Source organism: Hemiscyllium ocellatum, chromosome 11 (genome assembly GCF_020745735.1).
Source record: "Hemiscyllium ocellatum isolate sHemOce1 chromosome 11, sHemOce1.pat.X.cur, whole genome shotgun sequence".
Lineage (NCBI taxonomy): Eukaryota > Metazoa > Chordata > Chondrichthyes > Orectolobiformes > Hemiscylliidae > Hemiscyllium > Hemiscyllium ocellatum.
In genome coordinates, this window is record NC_083411.1 from 77,479,174 (window position 1) to 77,491,951 (window position 12,778).

A 12,778-nucleotide genomic window follows, 5' to 3' on the forward strand; every position below is an offset into this window, starting at 1 on the left:
TGAGGGAAGATGCTGCATTGATTTCACGACAGACAATCATCCAAGCAGCTAGCGTGGAAATGAGACTCCATCAAACATTAGAATAGTGAAAGTGAATATAAATTTACAAATGTAATCTTTCTGTACATTAATGAAAAGTCCGTGCCACAAAAATGCCCCCAAAACATTTTCTTCTTCCACTTGCCATGATGGCTAGCTGCAGGTCCATTATCTAGAGGGAACCTGTTGGCGAGCACATCTTGGTAACTTTGATGACTTTGGCAGATATTGAGACTGAAAGAGGCCTGGGTTGGTGATCATCAGGCTGATCCATCGCTCCTCCATCTTTCACTTTTTGCGAGTAAGGAGTAAGGCTTTCCTTCCTGACAATGCCCAGTTTGTCTCTGCATGTTGAACATGTCATGAGTGGCCAAGCACAGAGACACATTCTCTCATGGGGCTGAGAAGTTGCCTCATCCCTGGTTGTGTGTCACATACCTCTGACAGTTCCCTCATGTCAGCAAGGTGCTCCCCAGATTGCATCTCCAAGTTGATAGTCTCTGTGTGCTGGTGGACGGTGCAAATGAACACCTAGGTGATACATCCTCTGAATTTTTCACAGGCTTCATTCTCAGGGGTGCAAGTACGGCAGCGACTCCTGTGCCTTTTCCATCTTGCTCAGGCTTAGAACATAGAACATAGAAAAAATACAGCGCAGTACAGGCCCTTCGGCCCTCAATGTTGCGCCGACCGAAGCCCACCTAACCTACACTAGCCCAATAACCTCCATATGCTTATCCAATGCCCGCTTAAATGACCATAAAGAGGGAGAGTCCACCACTGCTACTGGCAGGGAATTCCATGAACTCACAACCCGCTGAGTAAAGAATCTACCCCTAACATCTGTCCTATACCTACCTCCCCTTAATTTAAAGCTGTGTCCCCTAGTAACAGCTGACTCCATTAGCGGAAAAAGGTTCTCACTGTCAACCCTATCTAAACCCCTAATCATCTTGTACACCTCTATCAAATCTCCCCTAAACCTTCTTTTCTCCAATGAGAACAGCCCCAAGTGCCTCTGCAACTTATCTATATCCCGCTGTAACCTGCCACATCCTTCTTCGCTGTCCACAACTCCACCGACTTTCGTGTCATCCGCAAACTTGCTCACCCAGCTTTCAAGCCCCTCCTCTAGGTCATTTATAAAAATGACAAACAGCAATGGTCCCAAAACAGATCCTTGTGGAACACCGCTAGTAACTGCACTCCAAGATGAACCTATACCATCAACTACTACCCTCTGTCTCCTTCCAGCCAGCCAATTCCTAATCCAAACCTCTAATGCACCCTCAATGCCATACCTCCGTAGTTTTTGCATTAGCCTACCATGGGGTACCTTATCGAACGCCTTGCTAAAATCCATATACACCACATCTACTGCTTTACCCTCGTCCACTTCCTTGGTCACCTTCTCAAAGAACTCAATAAGGTTTGTGAGGCACGACCTGCTCTTCACAAAACCATGCTGACTATCCTTGATCACATTATTCCTCTCCAGATGTTCATAAATCCTATCCCTTACAATTCTCTCTAAGACTTTGCCCACAACAGAAGTGAGACTCACTGGCCTATAGTTACTAGGGCTATCCCTACTCCCCTTCTTGAACAAGGGGACCACATTCGCTATCCTCCAGTCTTCTGGCACTATTCCCGTAGACAACGACGACATAAAAATCAAGGCCAATGGCTCCGCTATCTCCTCCCTAGCTTCCTAGAGGATCCTAGGATAAATGCCATCAGGCCCAGGGGACTTATCTATTTTCATCCTTTCCAGTATTCCCCAGACCTCTTCCCTACATACCTCAAGGCCATCCATTCTAATCACTTGTGACTCAATATTCACATCAACAACAGTGTCCTGTTCCTGAGTGAATACTGACGAAAAGTATTGATTTAGTGTCTCTCCAATCTCCTCCGCCTCCACGCACAACTTCCCACTACTATCCTTGACTGGAGCGATACCTACCCTAGTCATCCTTTTATTCCTGACATACCTATAGAAAGCCTTTGGATTTTCCCTAATCCTACCAACTAAGGACTTTTCATGTCCCCTTCTCACTGCTCTTAGCTCTCTCTTTAGATCCTTCCTGGCTACCTTATAACTCTCAATCGCCCCAACTGAACCTTCACGCCTCATCTTTACATAGGCCGCCCTCTTCCCTTTCACAAGGGATTCCAATTCCTTATTAAACCACGGCTCCCTCACAAGACTCTTTACTCCCTGCCTGACTGGTACATACTTACCAAGGACACCCATTAGCTGTTCCTTGAACAATCTCCACATATCATTTGTGTTCTTCCATTGAAGCCTATTTTTCCAATCCACGCATCCTAAGTCATGCCTCACCGCATCATAATTTCCCTGCCCCCAGCTATAACTCTTGCCCTGCAGTGCACACTTATCCCTCTCCATCACTAAAGTAAAAGTCACCGAGTTGTGGTCACTGTCCCCGAAGTGCTCACCTACCTCCAAGTCTAACACTTGGCCTGGTTCATTACCTAGAACCAAATCCAGTATAGCCTCACCTCTTGTTGGCCTGTCTACATATTGTGTCAGGAAACCCTCCTGCACACATTGGACCAACACCAACCCAGCTAACGAACTCGAGCTATAGCTTTCCCAGTCAATATCTGGGAAGTTAAAGTCCCCCATAACAACCACCCTACTACTTTCACTCTTCTCCGGAATCATCCTCGCAATACTTTCCTCTACTTCTCTCGAACTATTAGGAGGCCTGTAGAAAACTCCTAACAGGGTGATCTCACCTTTCCTATTTCTAACCTCAGCCCAAACTACCTCAGATGGCAAGTCTTCCTCCATCGTCCTTTCCACTGCTGTAATACTATCTTTGACAAGCAATGCCACACCTCCCCCTCTTTTACCCCCATCTCTGACCCTGCTAAAACATTTAAACCCTGGAACCTGCAACAGCCATTCCTGTCCCTGTTCTACCCACGTCTCTGTAATGGCCACAACATTGAAGTCCCATGTACCAACCCACGCTGCAAGTTCACCTACCTTATTTCTTATACTTCTGGCATTGAAATATACACACTTCAAGCCACCTTCCTGTTTACAGGCATCCCCCTTCGAGATCGATGCCATGTTCCTAACCTCCCTACACTCACGGTCCTGTACCCTAAAGCTATAGTCCAGGTTCCCATGCCCCTGCAGAGTTAGTTTAAACCCTCTGAAAGAGCACTAGCAAACCTCCCCCCAAGGATACTGGTGCCCCTCAGGTTCAGGTGTAGACCATCCTGTTTATAGAGGTCCCACCTTCCCCAGAAAGAACCCCAGTTGTCCAGAAACCAGAATCCCTCCCTCCTGCACCATCCCTGTAGCCACGCACTTAACTGTTCTCTCTCCCTATTCCTCGACTCTCTATCACGTGGCACGGGTAACAAACCAGAGACAACAACTCTGTTCGTTCTAGCTCTGAGCTTCCAACCTAGCTCCCTGAAAGCCTGCCTAACATCCTCATCCCTCTTCCTACCTATATCGTTGGTGCCAACGTGGACCACGATCTGGGGCTGCTCCCCCTCCCCCTTAAGGACCCGGAAAACATGATCAGAGACATCACGTACCCTTGCACCTGGGAGGCACCATACCAATCGTAAGTCTCTGTCACCCCCGCAAAACCGCCTATCTGTACCCCTCACTATTGAGTCCCCAATAACTATCGCTCTACCTTTCTCCACCCTTCCCTTCTGAGCAACGGGGACAGGCTCCGTGCCAGAGGCCTGAACCTCGTTGCTTACCCCTGGTAAGTCATCCCCCCAACAAGTATCCAAAACGGTATACTTGTTCTTGAGGGGAATGACCGCAGGGGGTCCATGCACTGGCTGCTTCCTCCCACTCCCCCTCACTGTCACCCATCTCTCTATAACTTTCGGAGTAACTACTTCCCTAAAGCTCTGATCTATGACCATCTCTGCCTCCCGAATGATCCGCAGTTCATCCAACTCCAGCTCCAGTTTCCTAACATGGTCTTGGAGGAGCTGGAGATGGGTGCACTTCTTGCAAGCGTAATCAACAGGGATGCTAATGGCTTCCCTCACCTCATACGTGGTGCAAGAGGAACATTGCACTGCCTTCGCTGCCATCCCTCTAAAAGGTAAACTTTAAAAACTAGATCTAAAGAAACAAACAAGCAAAATGCAGCACTTACCTGCTTACCACAACGGGGTCTTATTATTATGTTAGAGGAGGAGGGCGGGTGGGAGGCTCTCCCCCTGTAGTGCCTCGGGTTCCTCGCCTGCGCGCTTTTATAAGAAAAAAAACCTTTCCAGGTAAGCTAGCGCGACACCAGCTTTCGGGTCCGCTAGGCGCTTAAAAAAACTTTAAATTTTAGCCGTTAAAAAAACAATAACTGGACTATACTGCGATTTAAAAAAAACACCACCAGACAGCCATTACCTGCTCCGCCGAGAGAGTGAGAAAGAGAATTAGTTTGTGGAGGTGCAGATACATAGAGGAATCTGATTAAGCATCTACATCTCTGAGAAGAGCAGGCAACAACATTGCTCACTTGCTTCTACAGTTCCAATCTCTCTGTTGACCCAGGACTGACCGTGGCCATTACTTGCTCACTGGAATGTATCTTTTACAGAAGCATGAGGGTTTGGAGATTTTGTGCCACTCTGGCTCCTCTTCTTCAAGTGGTGCTCCAGCTCGATCTACACTGAGAGAAGGAGAAGGGTTAAGTTTGTTGGGAATGCATGCAGGAGCACTTGATGGGCATGCATCTTCCTGTCAGATGATGATCTCTCCTCAGTGAATGAGTTGGAAGATGGGTGCCCGGGAAGTGTTTGATGTTTTTCAGCAGAAAGTGGGCATAAGCCCTGCAGTGCACAGCATGTATGTGATGGTAAAGTGGGCATGACAATGTGAAATGTCTGCATAACACATATTAGCTGAATGAAAGCCCTTTTAACATGAAGTTGTAGTACAAAGATGGTAGAATTTAACTTTGTGGAGTACAAAAGATCATTAATCTACATCCTGCATTGGGTCCCTCTTTGTTGAGCCTGTGTGAGGCACTGACTTCACATGCGGCCTTGGGAAAGGCTGCTCAGGTCTAAGGGGACAGCTTCTTTCATGCAGCGAAGAGGGAGGACAGCTCCATTTTAGCCTGGATGGCATAGAGCATTAAAGGAGGCAGCAACTCTTGATGCTTAGCAGACATTGCTGAGCAGAAGTAAGGATGGATGGGTGAAGAGCCACAATCACTGGAGTTCCTGACTTACTGTAAGCAAATGGTACCCAAAGGCATTTCAAAGGCATCAGAACTTTTAACTTGAGAAGATGCTGGCAGGGCAAGAACAACCATCCACACAGAATTAAAATTAAAATCCATTCAAATCAGCATAGTACTCACTTGCAAATGAAATGAGCTGTAAAGTGAATAATCAATCCAGAAAGTCCACCTGATTGTCTTTCCTTCCCCGCTTTGTTATAATTTTTGATAGTTATTGGGATTATTAAAATTTTCCGCATGAAGACTGAGATAAAATAGCTGTTCAAAATCACTACAGTTCCCTTGATTCCCATTACTAATTCTCAGTCTCCCCCTCTCAGAAACTAATGCTTAACTTTCCATTTTATATACTTGCTCCAACTCTTTTATGTTTGCTTGTATATTTCGGGCTAGCCTGCTCATCATCTATTTTCTCCCTCTTTATTGTACTTTCTGTTATCTTTTGCTGGAAAAGTCCCAGACAATGGGAAAAATGTCAGTATAATATCTTTATTTTAGAAAGCCAAAGAAACAAAATTAAAAGATAGCCATAGACAAGTTAGCATAATATCTGTGACTGGGAAAATGTTAGAATCTATTATAGAGGATAGAACAGTAGAACATGAAGAAATTCATCATATGATCAAGTAGACTCAGCATGGCTTCATGAAGGAGAAATCGTGCTTGACAAATTTATTAGAATTCTTTGCTGGGGTGACACACATGGTGAGACAAAAGTAAAGCAGATGCTGTAAAATATTTGGACTTTCAGAAGGAATTTGAAAATGTACACACGTTAAACTACTTAATAAGATAATAGCCCATGATGTCGGAGATTGTGTATTAGCATGGATAAAGGATTGTCGTCAAAAGTATGTTGCTGGAAAAGCACAGCAGGTCAGGCAGCAGCTGAGGAGCAGGAGAATTAACGTTTTGGGCATAAGACCTTCATCAGGAAATAATAGATGACTGAAAGGATAGATAAGGAAGACATTTTTAGGTTAGAAATCTGTAACTAGTGGAGTGGCATTATATTCAATGCTGGACTTATAATAATTTACAAGCTCTATTAATGACTTGGATGAGCAAAGTGAGTGTACTATAGCCAAGTTTATGAATGATATAAAAATAAGTGGGAAGGCAAGTGGTGAGGATGACACATAGAGAGAGATGTGGACAAGTTAAAACAAATGAGCAAAATGTTGGCTGATATAATGTGGGAGAATATAGATTATAGGTATTACCAGGAATAATAGAGGAGCGGAGTATTTTTAAAATGGAAAAAAAACTGCAGGAAGATAAAGGAGGATTTGACAGTGCAGTGCCATGAATCACAAAAAAAAACTAGCATCCAAATTCAGCAGGCAATAAGGAAGGGAAATGGAGTATTGGCCTTTATTTCAAAGAGAATGGAATACGGAGGGAGGGAGGTTTTGCTAAACTATTGAAAGCATTTTTTTGACCAGAGCTGGAATACTGTGAAGAGATTTTGGCCCCTTTCGAAGGAAAGATATATTGGCATCGAAAGCAATCCAGCGAAGGTCACAAGGCAGATACCAGGTCTAGAAGGATTGTGAAATGAGGAGGTAGTAGTTATGATGTGGAGATGCCAGCATTGGACTGGGGTGTACAAAGTTAAAAATCACACAATACCAGGTTATAGTTCAACAGACTTAATTGGAAGCACTAGCTTACCCCAGACAGTCAGACAGACAGACAGACAGACACACACACACACACACACACACACACACACACACACACACACATATATATTTGTGGGGTGTATTTGTACTTGCAGAGTTACATTGTACTTTGCTCAAAAACTGCATGAATCCATATAAGATGTTAACTCACCTTTTAGATTAGAATCAGTCTAAACATTATGGCATAGACAGGGAACACAGGGGGCTAACACCTTCAACATCTTAACATCTTACCTGGCTGACGCCAATTGTTACAGTTAACCAGAGAATGTAATTTTTTTTAAAAAAGTTTTGTGATTTAGATATGAAAGAAGTGAAACTATCATGGTGAGAGACTCAACAAAAAAATCAAGGTATTTTTCAATGCATTATTTCAGTTACATCACACTGTAAACTTTTGAAGTAAACTGTCAACTTATAAATTCTGTGCCTTACAATGGTGTCCTCCACTATCACCTGATGAAGGAGCGGCGCTCCTAAAGCTAGTGCTTCCAATTAAACCTGTTGGACTATAACCTGGTGATATGTGATTCTTGTGATTTTAACTTTGAAATGAGGAGAGATTGAGTAAGTTTGGTTTGTGTGCATAGGAATATAGAATATTGAGTCATCCTTATTGGAACATAGACGATTTTGACAGGGTAAAAACAGAAAGGTTGTTTCCCCTTGTGGGAGAATCCAGGAGAGAGGTCATATCTCAGAATAAGGTATTGCATATTTAAGACAGCAATGACATGGAATTTATTTTCTCAGAGGGCATGGAGTCTGTAGAATTCTTTATTGCAGATAGCTGTTCGTACAGGGTCATTAAGTATGTTCAAGACTGAGATGGACAAATTTTTAAATGTGAAGTAACAAGGGTTATTGAAAAGTCAGGGAAATGGAGTTCAGGATGATCAGACCAGCCTGATCTCATTGAGTGGCAGAGTGGATTTGATGGGTGGAATGGACGGCTTCTCCTCCTGCATCATAGGGTCTTATGTAATGACCTTTACTTAAGATTAAGACTTTCATTTCAGACCTAAGTTGAATATAAAATTTGACCATGTTATGATCAGCTTTTCCTTGAACATCTGTCATTATAATGTCATTAACTAATTCTGTCTCATCACACATTACCAAATCTAAAATAGCCTACTTCACAGATGGTTCCACCTTGCATTATTCTGAGGAACTGTCCCAAATACAAACTATGAACTCATCCTTAACTTTATCTTACCAATTTGAAATACCTGACAGTTATATGAAGATTAAAATGGCCCATGATTGTTCTGGTACCTTTCTGACAAGCTTGACTTATATTCTGTTCAGCTACTGTTAGGTGCACCATAGATTATTCGGACCAATCGTTCTTTTTCCTTCCTATTTATTATCTCCACTTAAATTGATTCCACAACCTAATCTTCTGAACCAAGGTCATTTCTCACTCCTAGGCTTATCCTATCAATTAAGTGAGCTATCACACCACTTCTCTTTTCTGCCAACACTTCTGAAATGTCAAAAATCCCTATACATTCGGTTCCCAGCCTTGGTCCCCTGGCAGTCACATTTCAGTGCATTTGTTGTCTTACCAATTCAGCTATGTTGTTATGAATTCTGTATGCATTCAGATAAAAAGCCTTTTTACCCTTTTCAGTGCTCGCCCTATTTGATGATGCTCCATTTTCATCTCTAAGCACTGTCCCTTCCTATAACACTCTGGTTCTCATCATCCATATCACTATGTTGCATTATTACCTTGAATTAGCTCTTCAAAATTTCTAAATATTCCCTCGTTTGAACACTCTCCATTTGATTCAAACCCCTACCTACAACCCTAACTATTCACTTTGAGGTTCTTTTTTAATTTAGCTCAAGCCACTAATACTTCTTAGCAGATGCTCTTTCTTATTGCTAACTATGTCATTAGTATTCATGTAGACCATTACAAGTAGACTTATTGAAGGCATATGGCTGACATTTGTCTGATTTTGACCTGGATGGCCTGGGTTATCAAAAAATTGAAACCTGGTTGTCAAAGTATATGCTGAAAGTAGAATGCACAAAAGGTCTCAATCAGGGAAATAGAGAGGTCAGGAACTATGGCGTACTATGCTTGCCTCAGCCCACAAAGGATTTAAACACAAGTTACACATTTTAAATGCATTAATTATAAAGATTTCCAGTGGCTATTATTCAACTTCAAACATCAATACATGGTCCACACTTTACATTCAAGCACCATCTTGCAACTTGCCTTATCATGGATCTTACAAGAATCAATCAAAGTGATATTTCTCTGATTGTTTTTAATTAGGCAGTGATATCTCCATAGTGAAATAGCTTGCTGATACCAACTAACTCACACATGAAGATCATGAAATAAGGAACCACAATTCTATCAATGTCCCTAGCATGAACCATTGCCTCCAGAAAACAAAAGAAGTGTGAGTACAGCAGTATATATTACATATTAGATGTTCCCTGAAATGAAGAAAATTCTGATCAATAACGAAGGGCAGACAGAATCAAGTGAAAGACTGAATTGTTACAACATGCATCGTTTCAACACTTTATTAATTGTCATTATTACTATGAAGTCTTCCTTTCAACAGATAAATTGAAGTTGGCATTAGTAGTGATATATTGTAACCAGAATAATAGACAGTCAGACGTTGACGTGCTGGCTTGAGACCATTGTTCCCATGCATCTCACCCTCATATTCCACATACCAATAAATGTCATTGATTCCTACACAACTATCAATTATTTTTTGATTAAATATGCTTCTTTAAACTAATTCCTTCTCTCTGAAAAGACTGGCAATTTGTTTCATGGTCAGCTGAATAGGTGAGGGAATAGGCAGTTTGTAATGAATACTTACTTGACATACATCAAGTGTAAACAAATCAGATATTCACATAACATATAGAAAAAAAGCTTTTAAAGAATCCCAGACAACTCAAAATGATTTATCTGTTGTACCAGGAAAAAAATGAATTTCTTATAATGTAGTTGATGCTGCCCCGCATGGATTTACAGAACCACTGAAGTTGTTGCTTAAAAACAAAATGATTGCTTTGTTTCCGAGGAATCAAGAGAAACTAGCGTATTGTGAAAGAACTACTTCCAAATGATTTGATTTCCCCTCAGTCTGCTTCACGTTTGTGACATTACAAATGTCATTCTTCTCTTGCACAGGTGCAGTATGTCAAGCAACACAAGGCTTTGCATATTTGCATGTAGGCGAGCAACTATACCATAAAAATAAGAATCAAGATTCTCGCTGTAACTCCACCCAGGCTGTTTGAGATTTATGGGCTGGTTCAAAAGACCAAACAACTGGGGAATCGGCTCTCTGCCATGCCAGGTTGCCTGTCATGAAGTAATGCAGCTGAATACAAGGGGAAAAAAATTCCTGTGCAAAATGGCACTCTTACCATAAATCATAAATAACAAGCAAAACACAATATAAAGTACCATTTTATTAACTGTCTTTTAGCATTTACAGCATCATTTTTCTGGTAACCTGTCCAGGGGGAGAATGCTGCAATGCCTGATGAGATCCATGTGTGCAGGGGAAAAACGTAAGAAATGAAAAATACAAGGGCAGGAGAATAGGGATTCTGAGAAAGGAACAGCGCCGTAAAACGATCAGCCATCCTTCAGTGCTGGTTTCATTATAAATGGTGAAAAAAGAATTGATACTTTTACTGCATGTGCCTGCAATGAAAAATATATTGAGACTGTGACATTTCTTATAATGCAACTCTCTTTTTATTTTCACTGGTCTTTTCTGTTGCATGATCTGCACATCTCTCTGAATTTCTAATATATACCTCATCCTGTTACTTGACATTACAGCTGTTAGCACCTTCAAAAAACTGTCAGGACAGACATTACTTAGGCTGGTTCCATCTTAAATAATATATATGTCTTTCTGCCTCTATTAGAAAATCTTGGAAAGGCCTTTTGAGACACCCATTGCTGCTTCCTAATGAACAGCAAGGTCAATTTCTACATCGTCTTCTCTTTCAAACTTTCTAAGGTCTGCTCATCTGATGAGAGCTAATCTTACTAGTTTTTCCTCTCTCTTTCATCACGCTCAGCTCTGACCCTGGGAATTGTGTCCCTCATCCAGCTTTCATTGCTCCCCTCCATATTGCCCTCCCCCATCAGGATGTACATGCATTTACTAAAAATGCCTTGACTATCTGTGAGCCAATTGTGGATTCACATATTGACATTGTCAACTTTGGACAATATATCATTAAATTCCAATCACACATTTCCCTTTAAGTAGGATTCCCCTTCTGGCTAAATCTTTCATTATTTGCCCTTCTCATTAGCATTAACCGTTGTAGTCTTTATCTCTAAACCACACTTTGATCTTTCCCCCTGCTCCTATGGTGAGCTATTCTCCTTTGAACATTTCAATTTGTTCTAAGTACATCTCATTTAAAATCCTTGTTCTATACCGTGCGCCCCAAATGTCACTCTAAATATCTGAGATGTATTCTTTGCTTTTCTCCCCTTCCCTTTGCACTTAGCGATTTATTATCCTCTGCAATTTCAAATTCATCTCAACTTCCATTTCCCCTCTCCACATTTACTGCCTCCCTACATCCCTGACCCTCTCAACCTATGCAAATTCGTCTAACCACTATCAAGGACACCATCACAAGCTTATCATTTTATATCACATCCGTAACCCTGCCTTGCATATAACTGTTATGGCGATCATAGATCATTTCCTGGTATCACTTTGTATTCTTATTCCCCTCGGCCTGTTTGAAATCCATTACCTTCTGAGTCTGAACCTGGAAAAATCCATTACCTTAATTACTTGACAGTGCTCTGAAATTCCCAACTACTTAACCGTTGATTTTTACTTTATCATGACATTTTAACAGCAAATGATTTTGATAAGTCGCACCCTCTCCATCAAATTAAATACCCTTCTCCCAGTTAAAACAACTACTCCTAGTACTCTCCAATGATCTGCACTCTATTCTTTTGCTCATCTGCAAGTTGCCTTTAGTGATATCATATGAAACCATGGTATCACTTTCATCACATTTGCCGAACACCTGTTCCTCCATCTCATTTGGGCCTCTCCACTCCCCTTACACTATCAGACTATCTGTCCAATTGTAGGCAGAAACCTTCTCCAATTGAATATTGGGATGTCAAAAGCCCTTCCTTCAGCTTCCGCCAGCTATTCTCTGTTCTCTTCTTTGTAAATTCTATCCCTCTCCCGGCCAACCATTTGATTCTGAGCCTGATTCTGTTTTCAAAGAAACCTGAAAGAACTGGTAATACTGGAAATCTGAAACAAAACCAGAAATTGCTGGAAAATCTCAGCCGGTCTGGCAGCAGCTGTATCAGATTAATGTTTCAGGTCTGAGTTCTGAAGAGAGGTCACTGGAGCCAAAGCGTTATCTCTGATTTCTCTCCCCAGATGCTGCCAGACCTGCTGAGATTTTCCAGCAATTTGTCTTCTTGTTTATGATTTTTTTTCAGCTTTGGTGTCGGCTTTAAGCACAAACCGAGCTGCCTATTGCTGAACACTGATTCATGACATCACTAAAGCTGCCTATTTCCATCTCTGTAACATTGCCTGACAGTGGCCTTTCCTCTGCTGCAGTAATTCTCATCCCTATTTCTGTTGTCTGTAGCATTGGTTATTCTAGTGGTCTATTGGTCAGTGTCCTATGTTATACTCTCCATAATATTGATCACTCATAACTCCACATCCTAACTCACAATCAGCAGTCCTTGCAAGCTGCAGAACTGCAGACACTTGGAGCTGCAAA